This window comes from Sus scrofa, chromosome 18 (assembly GCF_054392235.1).
Source record: "Sus scrofa isolate SSC_HxYL_T2T_F1_AM1 chromosome 18, Sscrofa_HxYL_maternal_Yorkshire_Landrace_v2.0, whole genome shotgun sequence".
NCBI classification, from domain to species: domain Eukaryota; kingdom Metazoa; phylum Chordata; class Mammalia; order Artiodactyla; family Suidae; genus Sus; species Sus scrofa.
The window spans coordinates 32,371,299-32,395,060 of NC_139400.1; the positions used below are offsets into that span (position 1 = coordinate 32,371,299).

The following is a 23,762-nucleotide window of genomic DNA, read 5'->3' on the forward strand; positions in this document are numbered from 1 at the left end:
AAAATTACTAGTCAACTTTGGAAATACAAAAATCAGCTGTTGAAAGTAAATTTGATTAATCTTCAGAAAAACAACAGTGGGTATTTCCAGCTCTACCTAGGGATTTGTGAAATGTTCTAATTACATGGAGAATATGGTATAAGAATTAGCTAATCTTAGAATCACAGAATTTTACCAGTAGAACAGATGGCCTAAGAGATCTGACTCCATTATTTTATAACTGAGGAAATGGAGGCCTTGTCCAAAGGAGTGGCTTATTTGAAATTGCACAGCTGGTTAATGAAGAGCCCAGATCCAGCCATAATTCCTGTCTCTCAGAGAAGTTTCCCCTCCCATTCTGCTAGTACAGCCCCATATGCCAATTCCCAGCAGCTGGAACTCCTCTGACAGAGGGACAAGGCCTTTAGCATAACTGTGCCTAAGCAAAATCCATCCAGTCGATTTTTCCTTTCTCCCTGCAGGCCTTCACCTAAGCTTTCCCCTGCTATGGTCCTACTTATTCCTTCCTCACTGAGGCATTCCAGTCCTTAACCTGATTCCTCAATGAGTCCATAGTGGCCACTCACAAGTCGGACCCATTAACCAGGCCAATATGCTCAGCTAGAGACCTAAATAAAATTTCCCATACGGTTTCAGTATGGCCAACAAAGATTATCCCCCAGCCTGGGATCCTTGAACCCCTTGGTAAACAACTGGCATGAGGTTCAACTTGAGAAACCTTTTAAAAATATTTAGAGGCCCCTTTTATTTTTTCCATTGAGACTGAAAATAACTGAATGAACATCAATGGTCAAAATGCATATTCTTATGATTTAGGTCATACGACCTATTTTATTAAGTAGAAGAGCATTTTTAAGAAAACGATTTTAACCAACAAAATATTAGTATCTGGGCACATTTGAGATGAATACAGCTTTGTAATCTTTCATCCATAAATGAAATCACTAGCCACGTCTTAAAGTCAGACAGTCCTACAGATACAAATTATTTATCATTACCAATCTACAGAGGATCTAGGTACCAGATATGAGAAGGTAGCCTTGGAGCAGCTGAGCGGTAGATAAGGACAGATAGAATCTTCATACATGCACAGAATCTACCTTGCTGGGCATTTCATATTCTGTAAACCTGAATAGGGACAAAATAAAAGGTTGTGAACCCCTATTCATGATAGCCCATGAAGGGCTTCAGCTTTAACACTTAATGAATCCATCTAACAAGATATACCTGCTCCTTCATCTTATTCATTTTGCAAGCTAATGTCTTATTGGACCTTAGATAAAACACACACACACACACAAAGAGCAGCAAAGTCATCCAATATAGAGAAACAAAGGAAGGACAGAATGTCAACAGACATTGTAAAGTTTCATTTGGCACATGCACAAAAAGTCATTGTCCCAGCCAGGTGACCATATGCCTATAACATGGCAGAGCTGTTCTCTGGGCACCAATCCAGGGCTTCAGCTACCACTTTCTAATTTGGATTAATAATTCATTGTATTACCTGAAAAGGTTGCAATAAAAAATATCATGTCACCTGAACCATATGGAATCGCCCATCCCAAGTTACACAGTTTTCAGTGTTATCTTGTGAAATGAGTCTTCACTTTATCCTGACTGTGGTAATACACAGTCACTCCATGAGAATGCAAAAAGCAGCATCTATTGAGGGTGACATGGCTACAGGTTCCGTAAGGAAGAAAAGGAAAGAAGAGAGGAAATGAGGATGATAAGAAGGGAAATCAATATGTGTAGAGGCCTACCATGTGCCAAGCATACTGAGAACACACAATCCTTATGACAGTTCTGTAAGCAGGTAATGGTACTGCCATTGGAGAGATGAGAAGACTAAAATTTAGGAAAGGTAGCTAAATTACCCATATTCAGTCATCTAGTTGGAAAGACTCCAAATTCTTCATGGAAATGACCAGCTGAATGGGCAAAGAAACATACCTGAAAAAAAGAAAACCTAGAAAATAGCTCCTAGGCAATATATGAGCAGATATTTGATGTGTGAGACAAATTGAATGCACAAGACCTGAGGACATTTCAAATAATATTAATCAACTAGTATTAGGAAGAATTAGTCAGAACGCTTCATGGAGATGGGACTTGACATGGCTCCAAACCTTCCGCACTTAAAATAATGAGTCTCTCTGTATGTAAATACTGACCTAATTCCTGAAGCTGAGGAACTCTGGATGAGTGCGAAACTTAAAAGTATTTGATTTTGGACAGGAGGAGATTCAGGCTGGCCAGAGTAAAAGGCTGAAGATTGCATCTCTCTTCTCTGTGAGGAGGGAGGAAGGAAGCAGAGAGGAGAGCTTCCTCTTCCAGCAGAAGCCCCTCCAGCTGGTTGATAGATCACATCTGCAATAAAAGGCATCTTTTATGTTCTTACTGTATAATAATTAAAATGCAGCCATGCAGATGCATCAGCATTGCCCACTTTAAAAAGTCACCAATAGGAGTTCCTGTCATGACTCAGTGGTTAACGAACTCAGCTAGTATCCATGAGGATGCGGGTTCGATCCCTGGCCTCACTCAGTGGGTTAAGGATCACAGCATTGCCATGAGCTGTGGTATAATTTGCAGACGAGGCTTGGATCTGGCATCGTTGTGGCTGTGGCATAGGCCAGCAGCTATAGCTCCCATTCGACCCCTCGCCTAGGAACCTCCATATGCTGTGGGTACGGCCCTAAAAAGACAAGAGACAAAATAAATAAATAAAAATAAATAAATAAATAAAAGTCACCAATAATACAAGTAGGATTTTAATCCTGTCAAACCTATCTTGGCTCTTCAAGAGCAATTCCCCTTTGTAAAATAAATAAGTTATTTTTAAATTCTAGAATTCCACTTTTTTTTTTTGGTCTCTTTCTAGGGCCACACCCACGGCATATGACAGCCTACGCCACAGCCACAGCAACACGGGATCCGAGCCTCGTCTGCGACCTACACCACAGCTCACAGCAACACCGGATCCTCAACCCAATGAGCAAGGCCAGGGATGGAACCCACAACCTCATGGTTCCTAGTTGGATTCGTTAACCACTGAGCCACCACAGGAGCTCCAAGAATTCCACTTTTTAAAAGACTGGCTACCATGAAGTTCATGAATGAGACTCATTAGACATATAAAATGTGTGTCATTTTTAGTCTGACCTCTTTCATTTTCAGCATCATGAATTTTCATTAACTTATCTGGGTAGAGAGATGGTCAGATAAACAGTGAAGACTCTTTTGACAACAAGACATTTCACTCCTTTCCCTTGACTATGGAGACACAGCTGAGAGTGACTGGGAAGGAGAACACTTGACTCTCTGGTCTCCAGTTTTCACATCCATCACTGGAGAGAGCTGGAATAGGTGACGGCAATGATTTTTTCCATGTGACATTCTGTGGCTCTAAAGATCAAGCAAGACATAAAAATATCTTCTGGATCTAGCAAGTAGGGAGCCAGTGGTAATAGTAGAGAGTAATTTCTGTGATAGAATTTGGGACAAGGGGAGTTCCCGTTGTGGTGCAGTGGAAATGAATCTGACTAGTATCCATGAGGTTGCGGGTTTGATCCCGGCCTCATTCAGTGGGTGGGGGAATCCACCATTGCCATAAGCTGTGGTGTAGGCCGGCAGCTGCAGCTCCAATTCTACCCCTAGCTTGCCAGCTTCCATATGTTGTGGGTGTGGCCCTAAAAAACAAAAAAAGAATTTGGACAAGGGGTTGGGGAGGGCCAAGCTGAGATGAAATTCCCTGAGGAATGATTGGGGCATAAGCAATGGAAACAGGGATTAGGGTTGTCTTTGAAATAGCTTGGCCCTGAGGAGAAAGAGAGAATAAAGATAGATGGAAGTCAGTGTCCATTTGGGAGGATGGAGGAGGTTGGTTGTTTGCTTACATTTAATGATAAGACATTAGAAGGAATGAAATACCAGCATTTTTAGCAACATGGATGGACCTAGAAATTATCATGCTGAGTGAAGTCAGCCATACAATGAGACACCAATATCAAATGCTTTCACTGACATGTGGAATCTGAAAAAAGGTCAGACTGAACTTCTTTGCAGAATAGATGCTGACTCACAGACATTGAAAAACTTACGGTCTCCGGAGGAGACAGTTTGGGGAGTGGGGGGATATGCTTGGGTTATCGGATGGAAATCCTGTGAAATTGGATTGTTATGATCATTATACAACTACAGATGTGATCAATTCATTTGAGTAATAATAAAAAAATTATGATAAGAGAAAACATAAGCACATTTAAATGATGATGGGAAAGCCCTTCTAAAAAGAGACAAGTAGAAAATATGGAAAAAAAATGAGGGCCGTGGAAAAATACACATGGAGGGGTTTCAAAACATTAAGTGCAGCCAATATCTGGATCACATGGCATAGGAGTACAGTGGAGACTTGCCTACCATATGACCAAATATTTAAAGTTGATAAGTCAAGATATCAAACTGAAAAAATATCACAGATAAATAAATTTATTATTGTACATACCTGGGTGTTCTGCTTATAAGCAGATGTTTAGATGGCTAATAAAGATATGTAAGCAATAAATAATATATTCTTTCTGCAAAATTAATTCTTGCATTCATTTCTGCAAAATGCTGATTATATTGTTGTAGTCAAAATGTTCACTTAATTTATATTTTATCTATGGAAAATGCTAAATTAGACAATCGCTCTTGAGTTACTGTAGTTCATAAATGATGTGATTGTATATGTCAGTTTGGACAAACTTTGCTTTTACTAGGCAATGGCAATGGGAATTATCAATAACTCATAAATGAACCGAGAACTTTATATACCATAATTCAAAATTCAATGGGATTGTATGTGAAAATTATCATTCCACAGAAGACATTACAGAACATAGTAATCTTATATCATTCCATAAAATTTGCTTCAGCTTTCATCATTTCTCTTGATAATACCTAGAACCTCTCAGATGTATTAAGAATCAGTATCATGCATGTTGCAATTCATATTTATATATATTTATAAATAATACAAATTGTTTATTATCATATAGTGATGCTTTCCCACCATGAACAACTATTTTATATTCTACATAATTTGGAGTTCCTCAGAAGGGAAACAAAAACATACATATCCCACACCATTGTAAGTCATATTTTATTGTGCAAAAATCTATTGTACTCCTGCTGGCTGAGAGAAGCATTTAACAAGTAAGTTAGTCTTCTCCCTTCCTCAAGAATTGCTGCTTGCTCAAGGCTGCCCTGTACTCTAAAGCAATGCCCATCTCTGACATTAAAGAGGTATAATCACAACAAGCTGCTTTTGGTTTCAAGGACAAGGCATGTGATATGGAGAAGCATTTCTCTTAAGACTGAACTGTGTTAGTAACAAGAATGGATGTTTAGAATGCAGGGTCTCGCTGTGCTAGTGTGGCGTGGAGGTGGTCAAATGACAGAGGTTCACGGCACCGCCGGAACCTTGACCCACTGAGCAAGGGCAGGGATCGAACCCGCAACCTCATGGTTCCTAGTCGGATTCGTTAACCACTGGGCCACGATGGGTACTCCCAGAGGTGCCCTTTGAGTTCTTTAGAAAATTGATTTTTCTTGTGTGAGTTTGTAATTTTTGGAGCCCAGGTGCTTTAAAGAGTCTATGGCAGAAGTCCCTTTTGCCTGCACCTAACAGGAAGTCTGCACAGAAGGACTAGAAAATCTGGAAGCACACAACTCTATTTCTCAGTAGCCACATGGTCTTAGTGCTGCTTCTCTGTATGTTTGCTGTATTTTCTTGCTTCTCTCTGTAAACTGGCTTTCTATGTTTTCTATATTCTATTACCCGCCCCCCCCCCCCCGCAAATTTCAGCTAGCTTGTGGCTTTGAAATGCAATGGCTCTCACCCACACTACTGAATCTTTCAGTCTGAGTCCCCTTCATCATACAGATGGTTCCCCAGGCTTCTTACTCCAGAACAATCTGACTGGCCCATCATGGGTCAGATGTCCACCTCTGGTTCATCTGGGGCTTAGAAAAAGCATAATATAAAGTGTGATGTGCAATTTATACATTAATCACTTTGAAACTCAGAGTTTATGACCTCTTGGAGTCTTCCTGTGGCAATTGGAATCTTCTTTGTACCAAGGAAAAATACTATTCAAAAATCAAATATTTTGGTATTCCCACTGTGGTGCAGTAGGTTAATGGTCCAGTATTGTCTCTGAGGTGGTGCCCATTCCATCCCTGGCACAGGGCACTGGGTTAAGGTTCCAGCATTCCCTCAGCTGCAACTCAGATTTAATCCCTGGTCTGAGAACTTCCATATGCCACAGGTGTGGCCAAAAAAAGAAAAAATTAATTAACTAATTAATTAAATAAGAGCAGAATCTTTTAAAAAATGAAATATTTTGTGTTTTATACTTTGGAAATGAAAGTTTTAATATCAGGGAAATGATAAAAATATAAACTTTTTTAAAAAGTTAATTTAACTACTTTGGAGTTACTATTGTGGCACGGTGGAAACGAACCCGACTAGGAACCATGAGGTTTCAGGGTCGATCCCTGGCCTTGCTCAGTGGGTTAAGTAGCTGGCATTGCCATGAGCTGTGGTGTAGGTTGCAGACTCAGCTCGGATCCTGCTTTGCTGTAGCTGTGGTGTAGGCCAGCAGCTGTAGCTCTGATTTGACCCCTAGCCTGGGAACTTCCATATGCCCCAGGTGCAGCCCTGAAAAAACAAAAAATAAAAAAAATAATTTAACTACTTAAGATACCAGATGTCAAGGCAGTGGTTTTGCTATTCTGACTAGAGTATCTTAAATAAATGAAGGAGTGAATGAGTGGTGAATCCCTTCTGCATCCTATCTGATGTGTCTGATGACCCTATACAAAAGGAGACTTATGACTTCTAACACTAAATAATTGTGCATCTTCAGATAGGTTGTCACTTATCTTTTTCCCAGAAAATGCCAAGCTTTTTCACCTGCCTTAGCAGTTATCCCTGCCCAAACTGTATTTCCCAATCACTGTAAAACTCATTCATTTTCAAAACTGTGGTCAACTGTGAATTCCTCAGAGGTCTTTCCTGACTATTTAGTGGCTTTACTCAGGTACTTTTACTCTTATCTTTTAGTTATTTCTTTTATTTTTCCAAATCTATAATCATTTTACTTGTCTGGTTGTTTATTTTGTCTTCTCTATTATAACAGAAGTTCCATGTCCCACTATCTAACTACTACCTTAATAGATATTATTTGAGCATATAAGAGGTCCTGATTATTATTTGTTCAATGCATGAATTATGAAATAAGACTGAACTGACCCTAACAGATCACAGTACACACATCAAAAGTGGCAAGACATTAACAATGGCAGATAATCAGAATCATGAAATTGTACTTTCTAGTTACAATGTATTTGTGGGACAAAATTGATACCAAGTAGTATGGAAGAAATCTACTAGCGGGTAAGGCATTAAGATCTAATGTTGCATAATCAAGAGGTAGAGATCTTCACAAAAACTTCAATAAGTTAAATATACCAATATCATACAATCTATATTAAGTAACATAAAAAGTTCAAGTGTCTACTGATTCCGTCTATGATCTGGTTATACAATAAATATTAACTCATAGGATGATTCAGGGTCAGAGTAAGGCTACAAATTAAAAACTGATCTTTCAACTAGTTGTTTTGTCTTTAAAAAGTAGACAATTTCAAGACAATTGATCCAGATAAATCGACTATTTTTAAATTTAAGAAAATTGTCTAATGGTAGCAATTACCAGGTTAAAAGGAGTGGAAAGCTTTATAGTTCACATTTCAGGTTGTTCTACTGAAATGGGTAATTCATTTGAATTAATGCTAAGGAGAGAATAATTATCTATTGCTTGATTGAAACAGAGAGTCTTTCCTGGCTGAGACTTTCTTCAGCCTCTTTATGACACTGATTTCTTAAGAGCATCTTTAAATTAAAAGTGAGAAACAAGTGTGTTCAGTATCTCCTGACTAAAGTAAGTTTTAGAAGCCTGTTTACATGCCATTTATTAGAATGTGAGCTCCTTCTGTGGTTAGGGTTAGGTATCTATCATATTTGTCTTTGAATATCTCAACCTTGGAATATCTGTGTGTTTATTTATACATGTAGAAAATATCACCAGAAGGACACAGAAGAAACTTGTCCTTGCCTTTCTGTCCAGAAGAAACCAAGTGGCTAGAGGATAAATGGGGGAGATTTTCCTTTCTATTTCCTTCTCTCATTTTGAATTTAGAACCACGTGACTGTATTACCTAGGCAACGTAAATAAATGCACTTCTGAAATAGAGAAAAATAAAACCAAGTGAGAAATATTTCCTTCCTACAGTCATGGTTTAGATTGCGCTAATTTCCCTGTGATCATTTTCTTACTTGATTCACTGACTTGCCATCACCATTGCCAACTTCTTAAAAATAAACCTCTAGGAATAAAAAGGAGAAAAAGAGAACATATAAAATAGGCATGGATACAAAAAAGAGGAAAAAAGAGAAGGAGGTAGTCAGAGAGGAGCAGAAGGAGAAAGAGGAGTGGGAGGAAAAGGAAAAAAAAGGGAGGAGGAAGAGGTTTCTACAAAGAGAGAGAAAGTCCTTCTGACTCTTCTGGACAGAGTTTTGACAAAAATGCAGTATCTTTAAAATTCATTTTCATTCTACTTATTAATGTCCCAGCAGCTCACACCTTTCATCTGAAACTCCTATATATTTTTTTTTTTTTACATTTAAACGTTTCATAGCAGCATGATGTCCATGACTTAAGAGACTTATGCTGAGAAAGTCAATCAGAAAATAAACCCAGGGAGTTCCCATAGTGGCACAGCAGAAATGAATCCGACTAGGAACCATGAGGTTTCAGGTTCGATCCCTGGCCTCACTCAGTGGGTCAAGGATCCGGCGTTGCCGTGAGCTGTGGTGCAGGCCAGCCGCTATAGCTCTGATTAGACCCCTAGCCTGGAAACCTCCATATGCCATGGGTGCGGCTCTAAAAATACCAAAAAAAAAAAAAAAAAAAAAGAAAAAGAAGAAGAAAATAAACTCAGAAATGTATCCTGCCCTATCTTGCACCATCCACCCACCCACACAATAATATTCTAGTTGAGTGAAGGATGCAGATTAGACAAGTAATAAAGACTATAATCACTTGGGTTTTGTTTGTTTGTTTTGTTGATTGGTTGGTTGGTTTCTATTTCAGAAATAACTCGGTGTAGTGTTAGTATTGGACCAGACACCAGTTCTGGTTGCAACACTAATATCTACTGGGCATTACGAAGCACCAGTTGTTCTGTGAGGCTCTGGTGATACACAAATGGAGAAAACAGAGCCTTTCCCTTTAAGGGCTCATCCTCTAGCAAGAGGGAGATTTGCATAGAGTTCACTGAAATATAATGTGGTAAACATCAACTGGCAGCACCACGGCACCATACACTATTGAGAAGTGAGAGCACAGTTCTGCTGGTTTGAGGGAGGAGAGCTGTTAGTAGAAAGTAAGTGACACTTGATCTCTGCTTTAAAGGATAAGCAGATTTCTTTTTCCAGACAGGGAAGGAGTGAAGGACATCTCAGGCTAAGTGGTGTAACAGCAAGTCCCTTCAGGATTTCATCATGCGTAAGACATGTGAAATTCCCAGCATACTGACTGTAACTATACTCTTTGCTCTCCCACTCAAAAAACGGTAATGAAATGAAAGCAAGTGAGAAGGAGGTTTATTATTAGCAACAATGGCCTCTGCCTTACCAAATAAATGAATATACAATCTTCAAAGGAACGCTTTATCCTTGGAAGGATGTGAGTTGTGAGTTTGGTATTTGAAAGCGTGTCCACCAACCCATCTCTAAGATGAGAGGAGAACTTGTGGTGGTGGATCATTACAACCTCTTTGTACCCACCCCCTCACTCCCACTCCACTCTTTTTATGTGTCCTAAAGAGGCAAGAACCTCACCAGGAAACATTACCAGGAAAATCACATCCGCTACTGCACGGCTTAAGAAATAGGTCTGAATAACCATCTTCAATCAATAAATAACCACCGACTATCTCCACATTGGAGACTGAAGTCCAGATATCACGTTGCACACATAACAGGGTTCCCAGGGACCGACATGTCTGAAAGAAGGAAAGATGTTCCATCTTACATGTCGATGGTGTTTCTCAAGGACAAGCACCTGGCCAGGTAGATCTGTTAAAATCGCAATAGCAATAAGCCTTTCGCCAAGAAATGACCCGAATACAAGACACTCAACTTTAACAGAGGGAAACGGATCTCTGACCACACATCCCCCTCCCCAGCCAGACCCAGCTCTCTTCCATCTCCAAGAGAAATGGAGGGAGAGAATGTAAACAACTCCCAACAGCGTATTTCCACAATAGCAAAATGACTCAGAGGAGTCATTGCACCAACAGCTCAAGGGTTCATACAGAATTTGAGCGGGAAAAGAAATTTGTCAACCAGAACACGCTTGGTGTGGAGGACGCAATCCTGGCAGTGATAGCCCTGGGCTAGAGTTATTTCGGTATTGTCTTGCTCTCTTCAAGATCTCAAAGATGAAGGTGTTTTTTTTTTTTTTTTTTTTTTTTTTTTTTTTTTTTTTTGGTCTTTTTGTCTGTTGTTGTTGTTGCTATTTCTTGGGCCGCTCCCGCGGCATATGGAGGTTCCCAGGCTAGGGGTCCAATCGGAGCTGTAGCCACCGGCCTATGCCAGAGCCACAGCAACGCGGGATCCGAGCCACGTCTGCAACCTACACCACAGCTCACGGCAACGCCGGATCCTTAACCCACTGAGCAAGGGCAGGGACCGAACCCGCAAACTCATGGTTCCTAGTCGGATTCGTTAACCACTGCGCCACGACGGGAACTCCAAAGATGAAAGTTTTTAACAACTCACTTTTAATAATATGTAGACTAGTGGGGGACTGGGGAGGATAGTATAGTAATGTTATTTCTTACCAAGCAGTTTTGTTTTTTCTTTCTTTCTGGAGAATGTATTATTTTTCTTAATAACTGAAACCTAGATGAATCATCAGTCTCATTAGTACCTTTTAACAACTAGTCCATCACTTCCTCCACATACCTACAGCCATTTTCCAGTTCAACCTCACCGATTTCTCAAGGAAACGTACTTGGACTTGACATTGAGTCAGCACCTCTGGAATTCTGTAATACAGAATGACATGACCTCTCACTTCAAATAAGCAGCACTGAAAACAGTCCTATAAACTGGGGCCAAGGGACTCAGAATTATCCTGTATTTTCCCACTGTCTCACTCATCTGACTCAGAGTCTCAAGTATTCAAGTCCAAAAAGGTCTGTTCTGGAGGTAATTACATCAAGATGGATATTTATATTCTCATATATCATATAATGTGCATAATTTTGTTATCTTTCATAAGCTTGTATTATAAAACTATTTCATTTAGCTTTATGGAAGAATGAAGAGTTCAATGGCAGTGAGTTTTACTGAAAAATAAAGCTTATCACTTTAAATGCCAACAACTTTTAAAAACACTTATGCTTTTTATGGAATTCTTTTGAAGAGAGATTACATTTACCCTCATTAAGCAGAAGTTGGTATAATTTAAATTTTTCTTGCTGATTTGAAAGCCTTATTAAGAATAGATCTCTACATTAAAAATGCATGTAGATTGAATGTTTCCTTTCTTATCTGCTGTTCTTTCCTTCCTTTTAGTTTTTTGTTGTAAATCTCTACTCTGAGAGAAAACAGATAAAGTCTTTTGTATTCATGTACAGTATACACCACACACATTAAAAGTCAACAAGCAGTGTTATGGAGTCAGTCATTGTTCAGGACATGGATTCAGTAGAGAGGTTTTGTGACAATTATTTAGAGAACTTAGAAGCCTTTTCCACATGATTCCAATTCAAGGCTCTGTTTCAAAGGGTTTAGATAACTGGCAAGGTGTTAATGTAATTTTATACCAAATATAAAATCCTCTGTTTTTCAAACTCTGTGGCACATCTAAAAAGAAACAAAAGTAAGTGATACTTCTTTCTGCATCTGGAAGGACTTCAGTCCCTACATACCAATCAAGGATGCCCTAAATTAAAATGTCCTATTAAGCACTGAAGGTTGAACTATTCTTTTTCTGGCTCCAGGGCGGATTAAAAAATATTTATGTTACACTGTGGCACTCTGAAAACACTTGGTTTCTTATTCAACATCATTTAAGTTTAGAGATTGTTAGCAAAATGTAATTTATTCTATTTGTAGGTTCAAAGGCAAAAGATAATTTCTGAATTATTATTTCCAAGGGTAATTCTCATATAAACTAATCTCTTAATGATTTTTGAATAATCTGATTTTGAATATATTTGAATATCTGAATTTTTAGATATCTATAATAAATGCCAACTTCAATAATTATTTGCAGGTATTCTGATATGAATCCACACCAGAATCAAAAGTATCACTTGCTCCAGAGCTCCCGTCGTGGCTCAGTGGTTAACGAATCTGACTAGGAACCATGAGGTTACGGGTTCGATCCCTGGCCTCCCTCAGTGGGTTAAGGATCCAGCATTTCTGTGAGCTATGATGTAGGTTGCAGACTCAGCTCAGATCCTGCGTTGCTGTGGCTCTGGCTTAGGCCAGCAGCTACAGCTCCAATTAGACCCCTAGCCTAGGAACCTCCGTATGCCATGGGAGCAGCCCTAGAAAAGACAAAAAAAAAAAGTATCACTTGCTCATTTATGCTTCAGCATGTTTCTAAATTATTTCCCTATTTGCTGTACAAAAATACCCGTATTAAATAAGCAAATATCTAAATGCTTATCTGAAACAAATCTTTAAAAACCTTAACCAATCATCTCTATTAATTTCATCTAGCTCTCTATGAAGCAATGGTAACTCCGAAAATACTCATAACTCAGGTCACAGACCCAATCCCAAATATTTGAATATTCTACCTCTGAGAATTCTGAACATCACCACATCACTTTATTTCATGTTTATAGATCATTAGATTTGATCTGAAAAGGTGCTCTCAGATATAGACTGAATATTGCCTTGCAGTACAAATAAAGTGACCACATAGACCACTATGTGCAGGACAATGCCTCTTTATGTCAGTTATTCCAGGTAATCTTGATACTTGCTCCCATTTGATCCAAAATGTCTCTGTTTAAGCAATAAATGTTATGGTCAATTGATCTATTAGGTTAATTTAGAGACAACACAGGAGATATAATGGCTTTGCTTCTCCAACTTAAACTTGAGCAACTTGAGTTCTTGGGAGGAGCAGCTGGAAGTGCCAAGAAAGTGAGAAGAGCAGAAAGGCATGTAAGAATATTTAAATTTCTCCTCATAAAAAGAGTGAACTTCGAGTTGGAAAGACTGCATTATCACTCAGCATGTCTCATGCCTGCTTCTAATTGGCAGTTCAGTAATATGTGGCATATCTTCCCAAGAATCAAAATAACATATAGAGTAAAATGGTATTTAGAACTGGGTGCTTTGGGGACACGCGTTTGTGAGAAGCTCTGAAATAAATTCTTAAAGCAACACTCTGCACTCATTTTGGAAGTGCCATTTCTTTTATAATATGCCTTCTAATTCAAGATATATGAAATTAAAAGACAAATTATTACCTAATTTTGTGCTAACTTTATTTATAACTTTTTTTTTTTTTGTCTTTTTGCTATTTCTTTGGCCGCTCCCGCGGCATATGGAGGTTCCCATGCCAGGGGTCCAATCGGAGCTGTAGCTGCCAGCCTACGCCAGAGCCACAGCAATGCGGGATCTAAGCTGCGCCTGCAAGCTACACCACAGCTCACGGCAACGCTGGATTGTTAACCCACTGAGCAAAGGCAGGGACCGAACCCGCAACCTCATGGTTCCTAGTCGGAATCGTTAACCACTGCGCCACGACGGGAACTCCTATTAGTAGCTTTAATAACTCCTATACTACCTTTTTCTGGCTATTTTTTAAATAACAAATAACTATGCTGCTGCTGCTGATGATGATGATGATGGAGGTGGTGGTGGTAAGAAGAGGAACAACGATTTCCAGTCCTACAACACACCCGATGGGCAGACCACCTCTGGGAAAAGGACAAGGAATAGCATCCAGAGCCTTAACTGTGCCGTTCATTAGCTGTGTGAATGGGAACAAATCAAGGCCAGATCACAGCAAGTCAAGCTTCTTTAAAATTCAGTAAAACAGGGAGATGGACTTCCAGGAGTAAATCTAGCTCAAACAATCTAGAAATTTCTTGAAGTTCATTTTAATGGTACAAGCAATATATATATATATATTTTTTTTTCCTCTGACTGAGCAAGATTAACAATCAGACACTCTTCACATCCAGCACATCACCCACCAAATTTTCTCCTAGAGTTATCGAAGGGGCCCCTCTCATGCAAACAATTACACTCTAGGTGCAATCACTGTCTGCCCAGGAACTGCTTTCTTTCTTTTTTCTTTTTTTTTTTTTTTTTTGGCAAGCAACCATCCATTCCTTTCTTCCCCATTGACATTCCAGGGTATGTCCAACTTCTTTTATTTCCAATAATTTGTTCTATATTGTTGTATTAAGGTATCCACTAGTTATTAACTGTGATATTTTCTCTCCAGTCTCCTGTCTGACCTTGGATCTGTCTCCATCTCTAATTTAGAGTTTAGTTTCCTGAGGCAGAAACTATACCTACGACTCAATATTTAGTAACAAACATTGTGCTTGCCCTGAAAATTGAGCTTCTTCTGTTTCTTTTTTAAATCTTTTTCTAAAGATTGTTTTATTTCCAGATACACGTCAACACCTTAACCCTTCATAGTATTATATAAGAATTTGTGTTAACTGAACTGATTATTCATTTTTTAAGATTGTGGCTAAAAAAAAAAAAAAAACTAACATAAAATTCACGATCTTGACCATTTTAAAGTGAATAGTTCAGTAGTGTTAAGTACATTCACATTGTTGTACAAAAGGTCTCCAGAATGTCTACATCTTGTGAGACTGACACTGTAACTCATTAAATAACTCCTCCTTCCCCCCTCCTACAAGAGGCCCTGGTAGCCACCATTCTATGTTTTCTTTCTAGGACTTTGACTACTTTATTTATTTGTTTGTTTGTTTGTCTTTTTAGGGCTGCACCAGTGGCATATGGAGGTTCCCAGGCTAGGGGTCGAATTGGAGCTGTAGCTGCCGGCCTACACCACAGCCATAGCAATGCCAGACCCAAGCCAGCCACATCTGCAACCTACACCACAGCTCACGGCAATGCCAAATCCTTAACCCACTGAGCAAGGCCAGCACTCGAACCTACGTCCTTATGGAGACTAGTCAGAGTTGTTTCTGCTGAGCCATGATGGGAACTCTGAATCTGACTACTTTAAATCTTCATTTAAGGGGCATTTTTATTTTTTAAATTTTATTATTATTATTTGTCTTTTTGTATTTTTAGGGCCGCACCCATGTATATGGAGGTTCCCAGGCTAAGGGTCCAATCGGAGCTGTAGCTGACGGCCTACACCACAGCCACAACAGTGCAGGATCCAAGCCGGTCTGCAATCTATACCACAGCTCACGGCAACACCGGATCCTTAATCCACTGAGAGAGGGCAGGGTTCGAACCCTCAACCTCATGGTTCCTAGTTGGATTCCTTTCTGCTGCGCCAGGACAGGAACTTCCGAAGCAGCATTTTTAATAAAAATGTGCATATGCAGTCACTAAAGTCATGACAATGATGATTTTATACCTTATAATGTACAGCACTATAATTCTCTTAAAGAACTTTCATAGAGGAGTCCCCTCTTATCCTCAGGGGATACATTTCAAGACTCGTAGCAGTATGTGTGTAAAACCAGGGATAGTCCAAACCCTGTCACTTTAGTTTTGGTCCATACTTAAATGATTTTGGCACTAGTCTTTCAAAATATCCATCATCATATTGCAAAACTTCAGTGTCCTCTTGGATGATTTATCTCATTGCCTAAAGTCCTAGGTTCATAGTTCTTCAATCTCCTAAAATCTAAGGATCTTAACCTTGCATTTTCTGAATCTTATCAACCATGGAACTCTTTGATTTCAAAACCCTAGGATTCTAATATTAGTCTCTGACCACTACCTTCAGATTCCTGCCAACCTGTACACATGAACAGACATCAAACAGAAACAGCAAATTCAACATATCTAAGTAATAACTGCTTAGAACCTGAACTAAGGTTGTGCCTCAGGCACCGCTCCAGCCCATGCACCCTGTCCTGACCTTCTTGCTCGCCTCCCTGACAAGGAGCAGCAGCAGGTCCACACCAACTCCAGCTCCCACCAGCTCCCCTCCTTTAGATTTTCTGGGTCCTAGAACAGGCACATGTGCTACAACTTGTGAAAGGCACCAGCTTCCTCTTTAGGTGGCTCATGTTGCCAATTAGATGCTACAAGATCAAACAGGGTTCCCTTCTATAACATGAGTTCCAATTTGTCTCCTCAGATTCCATTTTGTCCCCATGGGTCCCAGTTCAGCTTTCCTTCCCCTATTTCAGGTCAAATTTCTCTCCCAACTACATGTCCTACTTCAGACCCATCACCATGTGCAGAGAGGCCTTCCAGAAATTACTTCCCAGTTCCTCTTCAGGATGATTAGCAACTTTTTCTGATCCTTCCACCATCACATTTGGGACCTTTGTGTCTCTAGATTCTCCCACAGATTTGTACAATCTAATTCCTGTAATAAATCTAGTCTCTATCATTCATAGTGGTTCTCCTTCCCTGATCTGCAACCTAGACACCAGAATAGACGCTTTTGTACAAAATTCTAAGTCCTTTCTATGGGGGAGAAAACAAGGTCTTAAATGCAGAAGAATCCAAATCAGAAGAAATTTTTATATTCTTAAACATGTCTAAAAAATTCTGATTTGCTTGGAAATAAAAGAAAGAGCAGGACTGAAAAACTAGGTGCTAGCCATGATTTTTAATAGCGCCACATCACTTAAGGATGGTATTTATACCTATTAACATGCCTTTCTCTCCTTTCCAGATAAAATCCAAGAGACAGTGATTTAACCTAATTGAAATAATCGCTAACTGAAATAAACCGAATCACAAATGATTGTCTACTAATTGGTCTTATGCTTTCCACCACCAACTTCAATCAAACAATGCATAGGAGATTTCAGTACAAAATAGAAGTTTAAGCCCATTTATTTATTCAACTTCTCTTCCTCTGTAGACCCCGATAAGACTATAGTAAAGCATCTAAAATTATAAAAACAACAATTAAAAGAACAGGAGGAGGACAATCCACAAACAAGTACTTTGACACATTTCTGGAATATGGAAATTTGGAAAGAGTATTTTCAGCTACAGCTGTAGCCTGAAATAAAAGAGAGGGGGGCTGCAACAGATAGGACAAACAACCGGTCCAGCAGAAATCTAGGGCTGATTCAGATTAGAGGCTGAAGGTAGAAAAAACGGCAGGAGAAAGAGTTGAAAACAGGAAATTCATGAAGACCTGAACAGTCAGACACCTATCCTCTCTTGCACGATTACCTGCAATGGGGCATTTCACGCTCATGTCAGAAAGCACAGCCTTCCTTCTGCTAGTACTTGCCAAAAGAGAAAGCAACAGACTCTAAAGTAAAATCCCAGCTAACAAATCTCTTTCACATACAATGCACACCATCAGCCTTATAGTTCCCTTAGTCATAAATATAAATGGACAGAAACCAGAGCAAAGGCTGCAGGTAACAAAGAAAGACCAAGGAGAATAGAAAATTGTCCCCAAAGCAGAAGAGAGCTTTAAGTAAAACTTTAGGGTCCTTGGGTTGGAAGCACTGTATCCAAAAACCAAGAACACAAAGTTCTGAAAAAAGAAGAAGACCAAACAAGCAAGAGTGGGAATTCTCATCGTGGCTCAGTGGTTAACAAATCTGACCAGGAACCACGAGGTTGTGGGTTCGATCCCTGGTCTTGGATCCGGCGTTGCCATGAGCTGTGGTATAGGTTGCAGACAGGGCTTGGATCCCAAGTTTCTGTGGCTCTGGCATAGGCCGGCGACTACAGCTCTGATTGGACCCCTAGCCTGGGAACCTCCATATGCCGTGGGAGCAGCCCTAGAAAAGGCAAAAAGACAAAAACAAGCAAGAGTGTGCATGCAGAGATTAAAGAATGACTTCCTAAATTAAAAAAAAAAATTATTTAAAAATTTGGAAGATAAAGCACAGGTGCTCTCCAAGAGGTTAAAAGCGAAAGAAAAAGAAGAGAGGAAAATTGGAGAGAAAAAATCATCACTGTCAAGAATCAACGTAAATTCAATTATTAGAAATTCTAAAGAGAAGAGAGGAAAATATCAAAGAATTAAACAGGAAAAGTCTCCAGTTATGAAAGGGAACACATGGCTCTAATGTAGTAAAGTCTACCTGCCACCATAGGATGAGACAAAGGGATGTTTGTTGACATTTGTTATAGCAGCAATAGAAAACAAATACATGGACTTAATTCCTGATGCTTTAATTTCTTTGGTGTGTTCCTATCTTAAGACTATTATTTTCCTTTTGACTTTTAGAATTAGAACTTTTTTGAAGGATAGCAGAACAGACTCTTCGCTTTTCTTGTTTTATAGGGTAGAATAGAATAGATTCACTGGCTTCTTTCTTTTTACTCCTAATGTTCTGCCCATTTCTTTGTCTAAGTCTTAGTTAAGTTACACCTGAGTATCTTCAGAGATGATGCTGAGCTACCCCCAGTAATTGAAGGCTATGTACTTTTAACAGTTTAAAATATTTCTAGGGGTTATTCTTTGTGGAGTTATACATTTTAGGGCTTTATTTTTCTGTTCAGATTTATAAAACACACATATGAGCACTTACAATATACACAAACCCTGTACATTTTCTAAACCTCTTAGCTATACCACTAATGATTTTTATATCACGCTTTAAATTATGTGACCTACACTTTATCATGCTATTAGTCCATGTTTAGTCTGTTATCTCAGATTTCTAAAATGTCACCAACAAGGTTCTTTGGATTTTAAGCCTCAATGTGGATTTGTACTCAAAATCCCAGATAGGTTGGTTTCATTGTTTTGTTTTAAGATAGGTTTCTATAGCCCACTAGAGCAAATGCTTTGGCTTGTAATCCTGAAGTGAGAATGAATCTATTCATTCCTCTCTCTTTCTGTTACTCATTCCTTGGCACATGATAGAGCCAGCATAGTGTAGGGGCAAGAGAACTAAACTGAGGGGCCAGACATCTGAACTGGAGAATTATCTGAACAGCCAATCAATTGCAAACTCCCCTCTCTCCCACCACCCTTGTACACAGAGGGCAGGAAAAGACCAAGAAAGGGGGCAGATCACAACAGATTAGACTGTGGCCAGTTCAATAAGCAAGAAAACGTACAACGGTGGCGTCTTGGGAGACCACAGATGAGTAGATCCTTCATATCCAACTGCTAGAATCTTAAAAGTTTATGCTGAACTCTTAACAAAGTTCAGTCACGTACCCTGTCCAGATGGTCTCAACCACACATTACCGCTCAAGGCTACATCCTTGAAAATAGCTCCCACTGTGGGAACAGTGGGCAGAACATACATTCCAAGGACAAGGGTGGGGGTGAGGAGCTTCTAATTGCTGGAGTCCAGCTCACAGGTCAACTGGTGGTCACACCCCCTCCATGACCTCCTCCAATGCCACAGCCAGCACTGCAGGGCAACAGGAGATCCTGGAAGAGAGATGGCGAGGCATAACAGAATACACAAGACTCTTTTACATTTAGAATGTGGGGGACCAGGAGGCCCTCTGTTCCGTAGAACAAAGGCACCTAGGCTTTAGCCCACGTGACTTTTATTAGGGAAGCTGACGTAGGTTAATGAGCAAAATCAGGTGCAGGTAATGATAAAGCTATCTCTTAGTGGTTGTGCTTTTGCACGTGTGCCAAATTTGTTTACTGCATAGTTCCGCAGTTTCAATGGTCTCCCAACATTTCCTCCTGTTTTATTTGTTACTTAAGAATAGTACTAGTAAATTTTGATTGCAGAGCGTGCATCTGGTTTCTATGGGTCAATCTGACTCTGCAGACCATGTCCACAGCATGTCTCCAAATTGAACAGTCACATTCAGGGGATGGGATCTGTCTCCATCCTCCTGGGAACCCACTAGTCCAGCCTTTGGTTATATGGAATGGGGGTCGTGACGGTTGGTCCTGTCTTCTGTAGCTGCTTCCTGCTGGCTAGGGGCGACAAGTACTGGGTGGCTGGACATGGTAGGTTCAAGTCAGGTGTGACAATCTTGAGACAGTGGTCTGCTTCTAGTTGTCTTCTTTTTGTCCAGGCATTGGTGTTTTTCTTATTAGAGCCTTGTTTTAGGTTGAGTTTGAAGTCAGTAATTCTCTCTGTAGACCAGTCCAATATAGAGGCCCTTCTTAAGTGAGAAGCATAACTTTAAGAGTTAATTTTCTTCACTTTCTTTTGCATATGGCACTTAATTCCTGATAAACATTTTAGGCTAAAGGCAACCCTTTAAATGATACTTTTCCAGAATGTGTATTTAGTCTCCTGGTTATCAAGGGACATCTGATATTTACCCAGCGACAAATTACAGCAATCAGATTCAAACAAAGCTTAGATTATTTTTCTTAATAACAATATAACAGTGGCAAATAATTTTTTGGGAGGTGGGTTTTAGACAGTAAACACTAACCTCAATACACAAAACTCGAATGTGAATCAAAGCACTCTTTTTCTTTAAAATTACGCTCATTTTTACCAAATATAGCCACATTATGACTGTAGAGGTTCTTTCCCAAATGAAAAACATGTTTTCTAACAATTTCTTTTTCATTATTGGGATTGCCAGGGTGTCACCAGACATGTTTCTACAATATTTTCTTAGCCTCTTTGCTGAAAACTCCATCTTGTCCTGCTTTCCTTTACCCCATCTTCCTGCTTGAAAAACAGTCACAGTGCTGGTAAATGACTTAAACTTAAGAACAAAGACCTAAAGGCATAAGTTATTCATAGGGTCAGCTGAATGAGGACATAATGCGTTGATCTAGGCACACAGGGTTGCCACAGATAGGCAGGCCATTTGTGGAAGCACAGTGGTGATTCTCTAGATGCTATGCATACATAGATAGTTAACACCGAGCTTCCTCAAATGCTAAGGATTGTTGTTAAATGCCTAAAGGTCAGAGTAAAAGCTTAACCATCTACCAGCTATGTGACTTTTAAAATAATAAAAGAACTTAAAAAAAAAAAAAACTATATCCTGCACCCATAGCCCCCTCCTCACTTGACATAATCCCAAAGAGCACAATAAAAGCAGTGTGGTTTCTTGAGGCAGCCTCTTGGTCCCTGAGACCTTAAGTCCCCCGGTTCCCACCTTTAATTAAGATAAATGTCTCTGTGTCTTGTTTTAACTTGTTCCTTAAGTTTCACAGCACCCATTCTTCAGCCCTAACCTGCTGAGCTGGTCTCCGCAACACCAGGGAGCTGGGAAGAACCAAACCCTGACTTAAGAAAACCTTCTTTTGACAGAGACCGAATCCAAATTCAAGTTTTGCACTTTACTTTTAAAATTCATTTACTGAAATTTTAAACTTAGCCCCAACCATGCACAAAACACTTTTCTCACTGTCCACTTCCCACAAGCCTTCCATCACTTTCTTTATCCCTATGACTCTGTCCCCCATCTTTCCATTCAAAATAACAAGCTAAAAGACTCTTTTCTCTTAATAACATGTAGTTCCATTCCTCCATTAAACCTAGGTACAACAAAGTATTATACCTAATGTTGATGACTCTAAAGACATGCCTGTATTAGATCAACAAACTTTGATATTAACATCTAATAATGTCAAATACTGAATTTTTTGCTGTTCCTGTCAACCAAAATTAATTGACTTTAGGTATGTTGAAAACTTATATAAACGCTTAATTTCCTTTAAGCCAACTAAGTAGAGCTCTTTTGTGAATTAATTTTGGCAATGCCATACATGCACAACACACACAAAGACACAAACAAGAAAACAGACCTCGTATTTCTCATTTTGAAGTTTTAGCCATCCATGTAAAACCTGTCAATTACGAAAGAGACCGGATTCAAATTTACGCTCCTGCAAGGGTTCCAGAACATGTCTTACTAGTCCTCATGCAGAGAAAACAGAAATGGAAAGAGAGGCCCTGGACTGATGGGCACCCTTGAAATTTTCTCCTACACCATCCAAACATTCCGGGTCCCCAGTACCTTCACCTGGAAACCAAGGATTATACTTGACCATGGCTTCTAACAATTCCTCTATCTTAGACTCTGTTATCCAAGCCCCTGACTGTTTTATCATACATTTAAATAACTGAATATAATGTTTAGGGTCTTGATTCTTCCCCATTGTTATTATCCTGGTTTCAAAGTTTCTACTTACCACTCATGGTCGCGACTCCGTCGAGTGCCAGGCTACCGTTTCCACCGTCGGCAGTTTCACCTTTTCCTGCTTTAGGCAGACCTTCCTTGTTTCTTCGTTCATTCGTAGCAGACCTTCATTTTTCTTTTCTCTGTTCGGCTCGTGGGGGACTTTCTCTTTCAGCCCCATGTTGGGCGCCACTCTGCCACGGCCAGCGCTGCAGGGCACCGGGAGATCCTGGAAGAGAGATGGCAAGGCATAACAAAACACAGAAGACCCTTTTACTTCTAGAACATGGGGGACCAGGAGGCCCTCCGTTCCGCAGGACAAAGGCACCTAAGCTTTAGCCCATGTGACTTTTATTAGGGAAGGTGATGTAGGTTAATGAGCAAAATAAGGGGCAGGTAATGATAAAGCTGTCGCTTGGTGGTTGTGCTTTTTGCACGTGTGCCAAATTTGTTTACTGCATCGTTCTGCAGTTTCAATGGTCTCCAACACTCCAACACAGAGCTGTAATAATCAAAATAGCCTTAAAGTCCTCTCTTTTTCTTATGTACATTCAAGCCACAGGAAGTGGGAACTGCATAATCTAGGCAGAGGGACGAGAAAGTGTTGAGCTGCCTATTCATCTCTTGTTCAGTGAGCTCAGAAGAACCTTCAAATAGAGCCCTTTGTTTGCTAGTGATCTGTTCACTATCAATGCTTCTTGGGAATCTATCCTTAGCTTCTTGTTCCACTTCTGATTTCAATCTGTCCTTTCTCCCCGATTCCCTTAGCTTCCACTTCTCTGTGTACACAAATACTAATATATCTACTTCTTCCCCATTCGGGGTTCTTTCGTACTGAGACTCTCTTTTAACAAAACTACCTGTACGTAAAAGAAAAACTCCTGTACATTTGGAATACTTCCAAAGATAGAAACAAACCCTGCCCTCACAAAGCTTATGGTCTAAAGGAAACAGATAATAAATAAAAATAATAATGGCAAATGCTCTGAAAAATGAGTTATCGAGTGGTCAAGAAATAACCGGTAGTGGCACTAGAATCTGCTCTAAATGGATCAGGGGATTATATTTGAGGTTTTCTAGGTCTAAATGCATCAGCTTCAAGCTACACCCTGCCCTGCAGTTAGAAATGTCATCATGCCACCTATCCCCTAAGTGTTCAAATATAGGGATAACATCTGGCCTATCCTTCACTTTCCATACATATTCATTGTTATATTCTGCCACTTGCTACTATTAAAATACTAACGGAAATACCATGGATATGGTTCAGAGAAAGTTATGGTTTCCTCTTCATGAATAAGTCTAAAATATTTAGCTTCCATCTCTATAAAGTGCTTACATGAGAACCTATATAAGATTGTAAATATATCTCTAATATGTTATAGTT

The 23,762-nt window shown here is 39.6% G+C and overlaps 1 long non-coding RNA gene across 2 annotated transcripts; it reads right to left on the minus strand.

Annotated features, from left to right (window-relative positions):
- Positions 1-952: 952 nt before the first annotated feature.
- On the minus strand, positions 953-22,701 carry LOC146394967 (uncharacterized). 2 transcript variants are annotated; one of them, XR_014834366.1, is made up of 3 exons: positions 22,389-22,527; positions 2,178-2,373; positions 953-1,128 (listed from the first exon to the last, which is right to left on the minus strand). It is a non-coding gene; the product is annotated as an uncharacterized LOC146394967 (long non-coding RNA). The 2 variants fall into 2 exon arrangements; XR_014834367.1 differs by lacking the exons at positions 953-1,128; positions 2,178-2,373 and adding an exon at positions 19,734-20,360 and having other exon boundaries at positions 22,389-22,701.
- Between the last annotated feature and the right edge of the window lie 1,061 nt (positions 22,702-23,762).